The sequence below is a fragment of the Octopus sinensis genome, linkage group LG5 (genome assembly GCF_006345805.1).
Source record: "Octopus sinensis linkage group LG5, ASM634580v1, whole genome shotgun sequence".
In the NCBI taxonomy this organism is placed as follows: domain Eukaryota; kingdom Metazoa; phylum Mollusca; class Cephalopoda; order Octopoda; family Octopodidae; genus Octopus; species Octopus sinensis.
The window spans coordinates 39,527,352-39,545,169 of NC_043001.1; the positions used below are offsets into that span (position 1 = coordinate 39,527,352).

General features: G+C 36.3%; 1 protein-coding gene across 1 annotated transcript in view; it reads right to left on the minus strand.

Moving 5' to 3' along the window:
• Positions 1–17,818, minus strand: part of LOC115212116 — a 798,722-nt gene that overhangs the window by 315,676 nt on the left and 465,228 nt on the right. The gene's annotated exons all lie outside the window — the stretch shown is intronic.

The window sequence follows — 17,818 nt, forward strand, 5'->3', positions numbered from 1 at the left end:
GCCAAAATTCAAGTAAGAAAAGTCAGTTGCTGCCTAGAAGCAAGAAGGTTAACAAACAATAATCAATTGTCCAGTGACCTCGGTCACATGGAACAACATGCTGATGAGTTACTTATACACTCACTTGGAAACAATTTATTGCATTTTCTCTTTCACACAATGTATGGATTTTTACTGTTTATTTTCTCTGCCAGCATCACTCCAGCAGATAGTTATTTCTATCATCGCACACATCATTATACACAAGTGAAAATCACAATTACATTTGTTTATTTGTTACACTGTGCCCTCTCTCTAAATAAATCTGTTATATTAACCACCCCGCAAAAAGCCTTCTGATTATTTCATTTCCACTCACTTACGTACACCATCCTTGAACACCTTACGTTAATAACATACAAATACACACATACATATATACCACTCTCTCTCTCTCTCACTATATATATATATATATATATAAATTCTATAATTATGAGCATGTCTGGGAGATATCTTATGGTAGCAGAATAGTATTTAACTGCTATTTCTAAATTTTGGTATGTGGTGAAGTAAATTCTGCCGAACCCTAATTATAATTCTGCTCATAATTATAGAATTTTTGTATAATTTTACCCATAATGGTTCTTTTAAGATACCGAGCTACTTGGTAAAATTAATAATTATTAATTGATTAATTAATTTTACCCGTTATTATTATTATAACATATATATATATATATATATATATATATATATATATATATATATATATATATATATATATATATACAAGTTCAGCAAAAATTTAGATTCAAATGAATATGGTACTTAAGTTGAGGCACCAGAATTTAGTACGCTATTATCCATACAATTTCAAAATAAGGTGATTAAAATCAAAATAAGCATACTGCATTACTGTAGTCGCAAAAATTGTGTGACAGCTATGACTGGGTTCCCATGCTTGTGTGGCATGGTGCAGAGTTCTGTTGTCAGACATAAGGGCCCTCTAGCAGCCACCTCTTCACGCAGGGCAGCACTACCTCCTCTAGGCACTGTTTCTGAAGAAGAGCTTTGCTCGAAATGTAAATCACCCTTTCTTTCCTTCTCTGAGTATTTTATTAATACTCTGCATGTGCCACATCTTCACGTTATTGTTTTTACTTGTCTTATTTATATATATATATGATGGTCATCTTTCAGTTTTATCTGCCAAATCCAATCACATGGTTTTGGTTAATCTGGAGTTACAGTAGAAGATACTTGCCAACGTTGCCTTGGCGTGAGACTGAAACCAAAGCCACATGGTTGGGACACAAACTTCTTAGCCATGTTTGCACTTAACTTCTAGATCACAGAATCATGTCCATGTCTACATTTCATCTAATAGTGAATATTCTCTGATACACTTTGTACAACTCTGGATCTATATATTGGCTATGATAATAGATATAGACAGTCAGGGTCAAAAAGTGTTTATATCAGAAACATAGTGTTACTTACCACAGAAAAATTGAATAATAAACAGGTATTTCAAATATAACAGATTGAATTCCATTATCTACAAACAAAAGAATAAACACTGATAGGAACAATTTCTACAAATAAGGAGCATGAAGTCCATGATGCAAAATACTACAATGTAGAAAATAACTTAACATTAATCATAGAAGCTTGTCTATGCAAAAACAGGAACCCACTGAACAACAAGTATTATCATGGTGAGATCATGAAGAGCAAGTATATAAGATATGATGGTGGTGGTGTTGGTGGTGATGATGATGGTGACGATTTTCCATAATTGTATTCAAGTTTTGCATTTCTAGTTTGGTACCTCTGCTTGGTACTGTCCTCTAATTTGTTGCCAAAAACTGGGCTATTCATGAAAAAAAACTAAACATATCTCTCTGTTTTATCAGTCCCAGGCTTGGAAGAAAAGTAGGATTTCATGCTAGAATAAATGTAAAAAATAATTTCAACTGCTGTTGTATTCCACACCAGCAAAGTCACAAAATTCCTCTAAACATATTATGAGGGCTGGCAGGAAAGTTCATAGGCTGATCAAGATACTCACATGGAATGTGATCAAATGAGGTTTATGTTTCAACATAGTCCCCTTTGCAGTCCATACATTTTTTCCATTGGGGTTGCAGTGCTTGGATCCTACTTCATGATGTTGGTCAAAAAAGTCATCAACAACACATATGTCATGATCATTGTGACATTAGTTCCCAGCCTTGTTTTTTTTTATGTTAGAGAACAGGTGATAGTCAGATTAGGCCAAATCAGGAGAATAGGGAGGTTGATCAACCAATTCAAAACCACACTCATGCACAGCAGCCATTGAAACCAAGGACTTCTGTGCTGGAGTATATTCCTGATAAAACAAGACCACTTTGAGCATCTGGTCTTGATAGCCTTAAGTAATTTCCTCAGCAAGTTGGCATAGTACTTGTCATTGATGGTGTGGCTCTTTTGAAGATAGTTAATAGACACAATGCCTTTTGCATTCCAAAAAACTGAGACCATCACTCTGCTTGCTGATTAAATGACCTTGGCCTTTTTTGGAGTATGTGTGGTAGGGTGCTTCCACTGCATGTTGGCTTTTGCATGTTTTTGAATGTTATGATTCATGTATTTACCTGAGGAAAATGGGATTTTCTAATGATGTAATGTTTCCATTAATCAATTAAAAATTCGTTGGAAACAGCTGTAGTGGATTGACATATTATCAATCTGTTGTTATTTATTTATGTGTGTGTGTGTGTGTGTGTGTGTGGATGGATGGATATATGATAGGACACAATGAGGAGCTTTGACTGCACTTTTGACATTGAGAAGAAATATATTTTTGATAAATTTTCACAAGCTTACAAAAACAGTATCAGCCAAGTAAATGATCTTCTCTAAATGCATTAAAAATATTTGAACAATCTGAACACTGTTTCAGAAAATTATCACCATTCTCTTTGAACATATAAAAAATAAATTTACCTGAGGCAAAATCAGCAAGCCAAGAGGAAATGTAAATTCACCTCTTTCATTCTTCAGAATTACATTTGAAAACAAACTCATACATATGAATATACATCATTAGACATCAGAAGGATGAAAACTGCAACAAAAATTTTAAACTTTTAGGTCAAATGAAAGAGAATCAGGGAAAAATGGCATGAGACATGAAATTAATCAAAAAACCTCAACATAAAATATACTCTTTAGCTTCTTCACAATCTGCTGAAGTGGCTCTCTTCCCAAAATATTTACACAACATGCAGTTAAAGAGAAGAAATTTCTAAAATTAATCATGGCCCATTTTATCCCATCTTAGACATCAGTTTTTTAAAAAATTGACACCCAGATATTTCATTAGCAACCTCAGTTACAAACAGGTCGAAATAGAGGAAAAATTTCTTGAAAAGAAATACTTGTCACCTGATTATTTTCCAAAATCTCTCAACTTCAACAACAACAACAACTGTGCTGACGAATTTTTACTTCTAAAGATGATGCACCAGTATAAAATAATGAGGCAATACTTGCAATGTAATGATAGGGAGAAAATATCAAGAAATCAGAAATTATTCATTTTACCTCAGTTACTTATTTTGCACCCCACTTATATACAATACACAAATACACACACATTATATATATATATATATATCTATATATATATATACTAGTTGCGGTGATACTAGTTGCGGATTCTAGCTCGCTCTGATACTGAGTTGAGTTGGTGCCTTCTAGTACTCAAAATTCAATATATAACATTTATGATTATAGTATTCTACGCTGAGAAAGAGTTTCAGATAGAATTATTTAATATTAATATTTAATTCTTATGCTTTCCTAAAAACTTGATTTCGAAACGTACGTCCGTAGATAACTTAAAAATGTATGATAGATTGCCGTCATTCATTCTCTCTTACCTGTTTGTGTCTGCCTTCCAATGCGTTTTTACTGAGATCTCCCTTTTTAGTAGAAGAAATAGCTATAACTCTTTGACTGCTATTTCTAAATTCGGTATGTGGTAAGGCAATTCGTTGCTAAACCCTTTATTGCTTAGTATTACTTAAATCCTCGAATGAGGCTTTTAACGAAGACTACTTGGTGTAATTGATAATTATTCCAATTAATTAATTTCACCCTCATATTACGGATAACTATATATATATATATATATATATATATATACGTTTATATATTTGTTGTGCAAGATTTTTTATGTGAAGTCGTGTGTTGAAACAGATATTGTTATATTTCGGAATACAAATATTACAGGCATCCCCCCACACACACTAAATAAACATAGACGCAAATAATAAACATGCGCAAATGAAGACATACAATAGAAATACAAAATGGCTGACGGTTAGTAAGGAGAGACACAAATAAGAAAGAAGAAAACAAAGGACCACTGATGCGGTCACAGGAGTGTGACGAAAGAACTCTGGCGGAAATTAGATTAAGATTAATGTAAAAAATAAATAACACTGAAGCAAAATAACACCAAATATATAGTGCGTGTGTTTTTATTGGCTAAACTGGCAAAATGACCATTCCGAAATATAACAATATATATATATATAAATTAGAAAAAAACCACCTTTTATCAATTCAAAAGGAAAATTAAACTTATCAAAGTATATATATTATATATATATATAATATATATATCTATATATATATATATATACATATACTTTGATAAGTTTAATTTTTCATTTTGAATTGATAAAAGGTGTTTTTTTTCTAATTTATATATATATATATATTGTTATATTTCGGAATGGTCATTTTGTCAGTTTAGCCAATAAAAACACACGCACTATATATATATATATATATATATATATATATATATATATATATATATATATATATATATATATACATACATCGTAGCACTCTGTCAGTTATGACAACGAGGGTTCCAGTTGATCTGATCAATGGAACAGCTGGCTTGTGAAATTAACAAGTGTGTGGCTGAGCACTCCACAGACATGTGTACCCTTAACGTAGTTCACGGGGAGATTCAGTGTGACATAGAGTGAGTCAAGTCTGGCTCTTTGAAATACAGGCACGACAGAAACAGGAAGAAAGAGTGAGAGAAAGTTGTGGTGAAGAGTGCAGCAGGGTTCACTTGCACCAAACATTGTTGCTGCATGACAATGCAAGCCCACACAGACCATTCAAACTATTAACCAATTGGGTTTTGAGGTACTGGAACACCCTACCTATAGCTCAGATCTTGCCCCTTCTGACTATTATATCTTTGGACTACTCAAAGATGGCTTGCGAGGTCGTCAATTTCCCATAGATGAAGATATGAAGAAAGTGGTGCATAAATGGTTGTATGATCAACTGGAAACCTTCTTGGAGGGAATATGCAAGCTTGTGGAATTCTGCACCAATTGTATTGAAAATGAAGGAGACTATATAGAAAAATTACATACTTGTTTATCCCTTGCTTTTGTGTAAATACATTGAAAACACAAGAGTGCATATAATTTTTGATTCTCCCTTGTATAAACATATATATATTTGATGAAATTTTGGTCTAGCATTTAGCATTTAGGTAACTACTACTGAAGATACAAACATATGCTGAAATCACATGATACAGCAGTCCTAACACAAGTGTTTATTAAGTTCATCTGCCAATATAATTTGTGCTTTTTTGCATTTATAATCTATACAAGATAATTTCTAGGGACTATATACTGCAGTTTATTGCATCATTAAAATATCACATCCAAGTTAAGTTAAATGTGCAAATTAATAAATATACATACATGTATGTATGTATGTATGTATGTATGTATGTATGTGTGTGTGTGTGTGTGTGTGTGTGTGTGTGTATGTTTGTCACTTTCAAGTGCTATTGGTAACATGTAACCCAGTACAGCCTGTTGCATGGTCGGGTCGTCGGCAACTAAACCGGCAACCCCACTAAGCTTGCTTGGTGAAGAGGGTGTTTATTGGACACCCTGTGGGAAGAAAATCAAAACCCGTCAAAGGGCGGAGGAACTCTTGAGAGTCAACGGCCATCCATTAAATGTCTTAAGGCTGTATCATGTGCGGGGACATAGAAATAATCGGACATAGAAATAATCAGACTGAATACCTGATCGCGTGGTTAAACCATTGGGAGTGAAGGACTCCTAGCCTTTGTTAGGGCATCTTTCCAGGAGAAGGTAACTCAGGTAACTGGGATAACTCCGACATAAAACCTACGGCTCAGTGGTTACTGATGATGTTGACTTGTTCTTCTTTTCGGATTATGGCTGCTGTTGCTTAGTGAGTGGGATTGACTCAGTGCACAGCCTTTTCTCACTTAAAAAAAAATCTTCTTGCACAGGCATTGCATGATAACAACATTGATTAAGCTTCGTGCAATGGCCATACTCAATAACGAGGGGGCAGCCACCATGTATGTATGTATGTGTGTGTATGTATGTATGTATGTATGTAATGTATGTATGTGTGTGTGTGTATGTATGTATGTATGTATGTATGTATGTATGTATGTATGTATGTATGTAATGTATGTATGTGTTTGTTCACACACAGAAGTACCAAACAAATGTTCACACATTGACTATAAAGTCAATATTTATTAAAATACATTTCATTTCCAAAATTGGATAGAATCTGCAGAGAGAATTAAATTGTTTTATGAGCACATGCCTTCCAACAGATGACCATTCTGGTCCAAGCACTGGTGATAACACAGTACAATGGAATTGCAAACCTCCAGAAGCATTTCATTTGGTATATGTGGACATTCTTATCTTTTAAGTATCCCTATACAAAAAAGAGGTCGGTCTAGTAGTGAGAGATCTGATGAATGTGGAGAGTATTCTGCTGAACATCTTCATCCAATCCACCAGTTTGGCAAAATCTTATCAAGGTAGGTCCTTACATTACTATGATGATGTGGATGTTCCCCATCTTGCTGGAAATAAAACTCCACAACTTCAAGGTACTCTTTACTGCTTAGCAAACAGATTATCACAAGTTCAAGTAAATAACACCAGTCACAATACTGTCAAAAAAGTATTGTCCAATTCTTTTGATGATAAGCTGCATTGTGCTCTAAACCTGATAAATTAAAATGAATTCTCATTTGTGAATTCACAGATCCCTGGGAGAGTCGATTGTAATAATTAATTGAACCCTTTAAATTAAATGTAGTCTCATCACATCAAACATTTTTTGTAGGAAAATGAGCATTTTCCAAATATCATTCCCAGAACTCTATTCTCCAGTTTGGATTAACTTCAGTAAGGACATGGATTATTCTTCGAATGTAACTTTTTTAATGACAGTGCTTTAAAATACACTAGAATCTTCCCAACTTGCAAATTTATAGCTTCTATAAGTGAAAGGGAATTATTGTGAGATTATTGAAATGATAGAGTGGAGACATGTATATATGTGCTGTGTACAAGAGGCGTGATGGAAGGGAGCCTCAGCTAGATTGCTTGTGGGCAAGGAATATAGATATAAATTCTTTTGGGTAAGCAGTAATGATGAGTTCGATAGTATAGTATACTTTCGGCTGGAAATGGATAAGGTGATCAATGTACTCAGAGTGTGTTATAGCATTATTAGGCTAAGACTAGTCGTATAATGTGACAGTGACATTTATCTCTGCATATACTCCCCACACTGGCCTGACAATGAACAGAGGACCATTTCTATGAGTCCCTTTTGCAGAATACCTCAACAACAAAAGAAAGTGAACTTATTAATCATGGTTGATGACTTCAATGGATATGTTGGGAAGCATTCCAATGGATTTCATGGTATGCATAGTTGTTATGGATTTGTACTAGAAATAAAGAACACTAACTTCAGAAAACCAGCTAGCAACTTATTGATCTGGAGGGCTCATAAACCAGATAACTTCTCACCAGAAACAGGGGCAAGCAGATGCCAATGAATGTGAAGTTCTTCTCTGGTTGAGATTGCATAACTCAACATATGTTAGTAGTTAGTGACTTTATACTTTAGGGCTTTACAGAGTCACAGATTTAGAGATGTTCTAATTGAAGCATTTGATGAGGAGGAGGACATAGAGACATATAACATAGAGAACAACATGAAATTTTTACAAGATAACCAACTGAGGATGACAAGTGGATAACCAACTGAGGGCATTGCAAACAGAGTTGGTACAGAAACAATTGTAACAAATCATTAAAGATGTGTTAAAGAATTTTCTTTGTTTTATCATTTTGATTAGAATTTACTCTTCACCAAACTCACTTTATGATGTGATTGTCATGAAATAAGGATTATCTACAACTGAGGAATTTGGACATTGGCCTGGAATCTGACAGTGTTGATAGCCCAGTATTTGAGCTGAATGCTTCTTTGAAAATTACCTACCTTTACACTCAACCAAGACCTAAGACTTTTACCCCATACTGATATATATATATATATATATATATATATATATATCTGAAGGCACATGGCTTAATGGTTAGGTTGTTGCACTCATGATTGTGAGTTCCTGGGTCCCAGACTGGGCATTACATTGTGTTTTTGAGCAAAGCACTTCATTTCAGGTTCTTCTGTGATCATTTCATCATCTGACATGTGGCACATGCTGCACCTGTACAGGTAATGTCAATTTGATGAAGGGGTAAGCTTCTGTGTACACAAACATTTGATCACTACAAATCATCTGTGTGGTTGTTCGGCAAGAAATTACCAAACCTTAATACATCATCTAACAAAGGGAGAGTCCATGATATATATACAAAATTCACCAGTATCTTTACTATTTCCTATCAATAACAGCTAAAGAGCTAGAAACACATCTGGGATAGTAGCAATGGATAGATAGGACATTTTTACAACTTTTTACTATTTTTTCTCTGTGCTAACTGCAGTGAATTTGTCTTCAGGAGTGGCCATGAGAATGAGAATGGGTCCCAACTATGCGAACCTGTTCATTGGCTACATTGAGACCCAAATATTTTCAAGATCCATCGATCCCATTCCTGAACTATACAATCATTATATTGATGATTGTATCAGTGCAAGCTCACTCTTCTGCAAACAACTAGACTCCTTCCTCTCTTTTGTCCAGTGCTTCCACCCTGTCCTTGAATTCTCCTGCACCATTTCCAACACTTCCGTCACCTTTCTTGACATTTTGGTCAATATAAACAACTCCGCACTCACTACCTCCATCCACTACAAACACACTGACTCACACTCATACCTCATCTTCTCCTCCTCCCACCCTACTCGAACCAAGCTCTCTATCACCTACTCCCAATTCCTCCATTTGCGCAGGCTCTGCAGTGGCAATCATGACTTTGAGACTCAGTCTCAACTAATGGCTCACTACTTCATCCTTCATGGGCATCCCCTCACCACTATCCACACCACCCATGCCAGAGCATGTTCCATGGACGGTGCCTCTGCTCTCTCTCTCCACAGACCTGCCCCACCATTGTCATCTCCTGTTTCCCCTCATTTACTACCCCTCCACCCTACCCCTCCAATGTACCATTCTCCAAGCCTTTTTGGAGACTCCAATCTGACCCCTCCACTTCGCACATCTTCCCCAACTTACCCCTTCCCACTTTCAAATGAGCCCACAACCTGTGTGGCCTCCTGGTCCACAGTTTCTTCCCTAACCCCACCTCCAAACCTGGCTTGTTCCCATGCTGCCACACTTGCTCCTACCTCTTCAACACCACCATCCTCACAGGCACCCATCATCATCCCAGAGAGAATGCCAAGACAGCAGGGATAGGAGATGATGAGCAAAAATCTCAAATCATCTAAATAGGCCACTAAAGGATAACAAACAATCCTACCGCAAACGAACATTGTTTGAGATCGAAATTGAACTCAAATGCTCCCATGAAAAGGAGAGGGTAGAAAAGGAGGCCAGAGCTGTTAAAAATATTAAGACAACCCCTAAATCCTTCTATAGATATACAAAAGAAGCTGCTTCAGTATGGTACAAAATAGGGCCAATACTTGAAGAAAATGGCTCACTGACTGCAGACCCCCAGAGGATCAGTGAAATATTGAATGAACAATACAAGAGTGCTTTCACAACTCCACTGGAACTCTTGCAAGTAGCTATGCCTGATGAGTTCTTTGGCTCCACAGATCTACACAAAAAATGACAATTATTGAAAGCATCAACGTATAGGAAACTGATGTGATATCAGCCATTGATGAGATGAGCTCAAACTCAGCAACAAGCCCTAATGGATTCCCAACAATCCTCCTAAAGAAATGCAAAGGGGGTCTAGCTAGACCACTTCAGATTCTCTTTCAGAGTTTCCTCACAACAGGGAGGCTTTCCAAAAAGTTAAAGGAAGGCATTAAAGGAGGTAGCAGAGCAGACTTTAAGAATTATAGATCTGTCTCTCTAACTTACCATATCAGCAAAGTCATGGAGCACATTGTCAGGAAGAAAATAATTGCATTTCTTGAAGATAATGATTTGCTTCCTGATATGCAGCATGGCTTTCACTCAGACAGAAGCTGCCTTACACAGCTTTTTAAACACTATGACTGGATGTTGAAACAATTAATGAATCGCTCAAATGTAGATGTGATATAGCTTTACTTTGGGAAGGCCTTTGATAAGGTTGATCATGGGATGATATGTCACAAACTACAGAGACTCAGCATAACTGGGGAAATTGGAGAGTGGCTGCATGACTTCTTAAAAGACAGAAGCTAGGCTGTTGCAGCCAATGGAGCCCTCTTCACAGAGACATTAATAGAAAGTGTAGTGCCTCAAAGAACTGTATTGGGGCCACTACTGTTCATGGTGGCTCTTTCAGTTACATAGCCACACTTACTAGCTATGCCAATGGCACAAAAGTAGTACAAGCAGTCGAGAAACCTTCTGATGCTAGGCTTCTACAGAAAGACCTAGATGCCATATATAAATGGGCTGAGGACAACAGCATGCAATTTAATGCAGGCAAATTCCAAGCCCTCCGCTACCAGTTATTTGTTGTTCAGAAGTCACACCAGCGATACTTTGGACCAAAAGGAGCAGAAAACCTAGAATCACATACGGTGCATGGTCTTGGGATTGATATGAGCAACGGTGCCTTATTTCACATGCTTGTCACCAAGATGGTGGCAGTGTGCAGGCAAATGGCCAGATGGATTCTGAGAACCTTCAGAACAAGGGAACAGGAAACTATGCTGGTCCTATGGAGGACATTTGTCCTCAGCCATCTGGACTACTGCTCTCAACAATAGTCACCCTACACTGTAGGATTAATAGCAGAACTTGAGATGGTTCAGAGATACAACACGAGGAAGACTGCATCAATGGAACAACTGAGCTACTGGGAGAGACTGAAAGAGCTATGATTCTATTCCCTGGAGTGAAGATCGGAGAGGTATGCAGTGATATATGCATGGAAGATACAGGAGGGGCTGGCACCAAACTTTGGAATTGTGAGTTATACCAGACCTTGAAATGAATGTTACTGCACTGTTCCAAAAGTCCCAGATGTCTCATCTAGGGTGAGGGCCATATACTGCAATAGCTTTGGATTCAAGAGCCCACAGCTATTTAACTCCTTGCCAAAATATCTGAGGGACTTCCATGGAGTGGGAGTAAATGTTTTCAAGAAAACACTTGGCCTCTTACTATCCAAGATCCCAGATGAACCAATATTAAGGCAAGAAACTCAAAAGAGGGCAGCAATATCAAACTCCTTCTGTCACCAGGAGCCAAACAGATAGAATTGGCCAATTAATAGGTAATTACAATAGCAATGCTCCAGCATAGCCACTACCTCAAGGCTGAAACATATAAAGGAATAAGAGAATATATATATATATATATTTATTTATTTATAAATATATGTATATATGTATTATATATATATATATATATATATATATATATATATATATAATATATATATATATATATATATATATATATATATATATGTATATATATATACACACATCATCATCATCATTGTTTAACATCCATTTTCCATGCTAGCACGGTTTGGACGGTTTGACCGGGGCCGAGAAAGCCAGAAGGCTGCACCAGGCTCCAGTCTGATCTGGCAGTGTTTCTACAGCTGGATACCCTTCCTAACGCCAACCACTCCGTGAGTGTAGTGGGTGCTTTTTATGTGCCACCAGCACAGAAGCTTCGGCCACATTTGGATGGTGCTTTTTACGTACAGGTATCATAACTGCAATTTCCATTTGATATGTATATGTATTTGTGTGTATATATATATATGTGTGTGTGTGTGTTTGTGTGTGTGTGTGTGTATGTATATATGTATATATATATGTATGTATATAACCGAGGGAGCAAGCAGGCTTCCGGAAGAACTACAGCTCAATGGACCATATATTTGCTCTAACGCAACTGCTTGAGCGAGCAAATGAGTACAAGCTGCCTCTTTGCATTGCGTTTATAGATTATGAGAAGGCCTTCGATAGCATTGAAACCAACGCAGTGCTGAACTCACAGCTGAGGCAAGGAATCGAAGCGCAATATGTGCAGCTGCTCAGAGAGGCAAATTCCAGATGCACCACCGACATAGCTCTACTGTCATCACCCATACGAGTGCAGGTCGAGAAGGGAGTGAAGCAAGGAGATACAATCTCCCCAAAACTTTTCACTGCATGTCTCAAACAGATCATCAGAGGCATCGAATGGCAAGGTGGTGTCAACATCAATGGCAAGCTCCTCACTCACCTCCGTTTCATTGACGACATCATACTCATTGCTGAAAACATGGATCAGCTTCAGACCATGCTGACGGAGCTCAACATCAAAAGTTCTGCAGTAGGTCTCAAGATGAACCGCATGAAAACAAAGTTCATGCGGTCAGATAACGTACCAACAGGTCGAATAGTGATCGGCAGTGATGAAATAGAGGAGGTGAGAGAATATGTCTACCTGGGACAGGAAGTAAATATGCGCCGGGATATCAAAAAGGAGATCCCACGGAGAGTAAGGGCCGGATGGAAGGCGTTCAATGGCATAAGGGATGTGCTCAAGGGAAGGTTGGACAGGACCACCCGCGCCAACCTCATTAACAGTGCAGTTCTGCCTGCAATGTTATATGGTAGTGAAACATGGGCTACCACAAAGAGAGAAGAGCAAAGACTGGTAACGGCTCAAAGAGCCATGGAAAGGTCAATGCTTGGTATCTCGTTGAGAGAGCACATAAATAACAAGATCATCAGAAAGAAGTCCGGCGTGAGAGATGTCATCGCAGAGTATACTCACAGCAAGTATAGATGGGCTGGACATGTCGCCCGGCTCACCGATAATCGGTGGACGCACGCAGTTGTCGAGTGGTACCCGCGTGAGCGGAAAAGACCACCCAGAAGACCTCCACGATGGTGGAGTGACGATTTCAAGAGGACGATTGGGATCACGTAGATGAGAAAGGTGTGATCCAGAGAGGAGTGGACAGCGTGCTGTGACCAGCGGTGTCAAATGGACGCCTGACGGACTGGTCGGTCAAAGTGAAAGTGATATATATATATATATATATATATATAAGAAATAAAAGAAGGAAAATGCACACAGTTTACACAGTTTTAATACATCTTTTAATATATTTTAGATTGTTTGTTGACTGGTTTCACTTTTGCTCATCATGACATTGAAATTATTGTAATTTCGTATTTTCTTAACAAGATTTTAGACTATGCTGTGTGTGGAGAAAATTACGAATGACTGATTCAACAAGTAGAAAAATTTAAGGGAAGGTAATTGGTGATCGTTATTATTGGGGACAGGGGAGGTAATTGGTCATTTTTTGCTACATAGAAACGGCCTAACAGAAAAAGAAATAGATTATATTACGAATTTAAATGTAAACCTAGTCTGTTTTATGGCCTACCTAAAATACACAAGAGCAAGATAGTTAATGAAGCCTGCAAACAATCACCAGGCAAATGCATAAATATCCAAGCACCAGAAGACCCATTATAGCTGGCCCAGCCTGTGAAACTCACCACCTAAGCAATTTTCTACACATCCTTCTGAAACCTTTGCTGAAATACATCAAAAGTTTCATTAGAGGTGATCTAAATATGTTAGAGCACCTACCAAAAACAACCAATGAAGAGGCATTATTGGTTTCCTTCGACGTTATTAACTTTTAAACAAACATTCCACATGACTATGGAATAGAAGAAATCAAATTCTGATTCGAAAAGTACCTCGAAATACTTCCGGAAAGCATAAATCAGGTCTTTATTATTGAATTTTTAAAATTTATACTACAGAACATTTATTTCTTATTTGATGACACCTACTATCTTCAAAAATGTGGAAATGTGATGGGAACGAAAGCAGCCCTTGTTCTTGTGAACCTAATAATGGGTTATTTTGAATTCATCATATATGAGGTGTCACTGCATAAATATGGATATCCATTTCACTATTATATAAGAGAGAACTGGAAGATACCTTGAAGACTGTTTTATCATTTGGAAGGAGACCACTGATAAACTTTTGAAATCCAAATCAATACTAAATAATATAAGTCCTAGCATTCAATTCACAATGGAATATAGCAAAGAACAGCCCCGCCCCCTTTTTGGATATTTTGATAAAAAAAAGTCAACAACCAAATTATAACTGAGATCTATCATAAACCAACAGACTCGAAGAAATATCTCCTGTTTAGCTCATGCCACCAACACATCAAAGTAAGTATCCTATTTAATTTAGCAAAAAGGATGGACTGGCTTCTGTGCAGGTAGCATGTAAAAAACACCATTTGAGCGTGGCTGTTGCCAGTACTGCCTGACTGGCCCTCGTGCCAGTGGCATGTGAAAATACCCACAACACTTGGAGTGGTTGGCGTTAGTTAGAGCATCCAGCTGTAGAAACCCTGCCAGATCAGATTTGAGCTTGGTGCAGCCATCTGGTTTGCCAGTCCTCAGTTAAATCATCCAACCCATGCCAGCATGGAAAGCGGACGTTAAACGATGCTGATGATAATGATGATGATGATGATGATTTTCACAATAGTGTTTGATTGAACTACTCAGGACTTTCATCTTCAAGACCTCAGAACAACACTAACTGAAGGACAATATCCACCCTCAGTTATAGATGATAGAACTAAGCATGCTAAGAAATTAGACATAAAAACACTAAAGACAGCAAAACATAATACTACACATCATCTCAAAATGCTACTGAATATATCAAGTCACAACCCTAGAAACAATGTACAAAATCTTCCTATGCTAACCAGAGATCCAAAAATGAACAACATTCTGAAAACACATAAATTCATCAAATGTAAAAAACAACACAAATTGCTAAAGAGACTTCTAACAAATGCGAAACTTTACACAACTAATGGTTGAAAAATGTGGACACCCAAACTGGGGAACATGCTGCAACCTACTTGAAGGCTCAGAATTCCTTTTCAAACAAGGAGAGAGGTTCACAATTAAACCAACTTCCCTTGTGCCTCCTAGAATATAATTTATGTTATCACTTGCTCAGTTTATAGACATACCTATATAGGACAGACTAGTATGACACTGAGACAGAGAATCACTACATAAAAAGCAGATCCAGTTCCTGCAATACAGACAAATGCCTTTGAGTGAACACATAGAGAGATGTGCAGGTAATATCCAACCAAACTTCACAGTTTCCCCCTTCTGTCAGTGCAAAGAAACAATTTCTATACAAGAACGTTTAAATAAAGAAAATTTGTCCATCAAAATATATAGAACATGTCTAAATATGCATGCATAATCAACTTTAATTTCAGTATATATTTCAATTCATGATTACATACCCATCACTGTACATATTTCTCCTCACTACTTTAGCTTTTGAATTTTTGTGTATATTTTCCCTCGCCATAAAAACGACCAAATTATCTCCCCTGTCCCCAATAATAACGATCACCAATTACCTACCCCCGCTTAGATTTTTCTACTTGTTGAATCATTGATTCATAAATTTCTCCACAAACAACATGAACTAAAATCTTATTAAAAAAATATGAAATTACAATAATTTCAATGTCATGATTAGCAAAAGCAAAACTGGTTGACAAACGCAATATAAAATATATCAAAACTATGTAAACTGTGTGCTGTTTCCTTCTTTTATTTCTTATACATGTTTTTTGCATTACAACTCACCACGTGGGAATAATCGAAATTTCCCCCTTTGTGTTACTGTATATATATATATTCTTGTGTCTGGGGAGACTCATTCTCTTTTAGTGCCTTAGTATTTAACACACTCACCAATAAAGTTTCCACTTATTTTAGTTTCCTAAATTATATATGTGTGTGTGTGTATGTATATGTAGTTGAAAAATATTGTTATAGGTATAAATATATCATAAACAATTATATAAAAATTGTTTATGGTATATTTATAACGATATTTTTCAACTACTATTTTCCTATTCTTATTACTTGCTCTGGCTGTTTTTTTATAAATATGATGATCTTTATTAGAAATCAATATTTTCTCTCTTTTTAGACTTCTCAAAAAGTTTGAATTGTTCTTTTTTTAACTTTTTGTTTCCCATGTATGTATATGTATATGTATATGTATGTAGGTAAATAGATATAAATGTAAACAGATAGACATACAAATGGATAGATAGATAGGTAATATAAATAGAGAAGCAGACTTACACACATACATATGCAAATTAAGACTGAAACACGTGATCATATACACACACTTCACTTCACACAAGGACAGATAGGGAGACACACATCCATACATTCAGACACAGTACCTAGTCACAAAAACCCATACACAGACACACTCAGACATGTACACACACACACATGCAAACACACAAACACATGAATATGCAGAAGACATACATACAAACGTACACACATACATATATATATACGCACACACATGCACATACATGTATACACACATGCATGCATACATATATGCATACATACATGTGTATGCACACATACACTGACCCACACACATTGGCATAAACAAACAAAAAGAATGCAGCTCAGATGACAGACAGAGTCAATGACTTTTGAAAAGGTTGCAAGATGCAACAAAAATTTTAGGAAAAATATATAAGTAAATGAGTGGAAACTTTACCGGTGAGTGTGTTAAATAATAAGTCACTAAAGGAGAATGACTCTCCCCAGACACAACAAAATATGCTTCAACACACAAACTCACATAAAGAATCTTGCAAACCAAATCCAAAAATGAAGAATATATTTATTTATATATATGTATATGTCCCTCTATGTATGTACATGTACATATGTGTGTGTGTGTGGTGTGTGTGTGTGTGTGCGTGCCCGCATGTTTATGCATGTATTACACACACATGTACTACATGGATATATTTTCAACTGAGAGGTCACAACCATATCTGATTCTTCAAGTGCTTCAATTCTGAATACGTACATACATTTACTAGATTTGCTGACATGTATCAATGTTTTCTGGCATTGTGATGATGCACTATTTTCTATCAGTAATAAAACTGTCAACATTTTTGTTGACACGGGTATGCTAGTATATACATGTATATATATATATATATATATATATATATATATATATATATATATATATATATATATATAATATATATATATATATATATATATATATATATATATATATGTATATACATATATATATTATATTATATTATATTATATTGCATGCTAACATAAGCTACTGTGCATCTTTATCAGACAGTTAAATAGATGTAAAAAATCCAGCTTTAAACAGAATTTAAACTTTGTTATTGAACAGTTGAAATTATAAAGAAAGTTACACTTTCTTGTA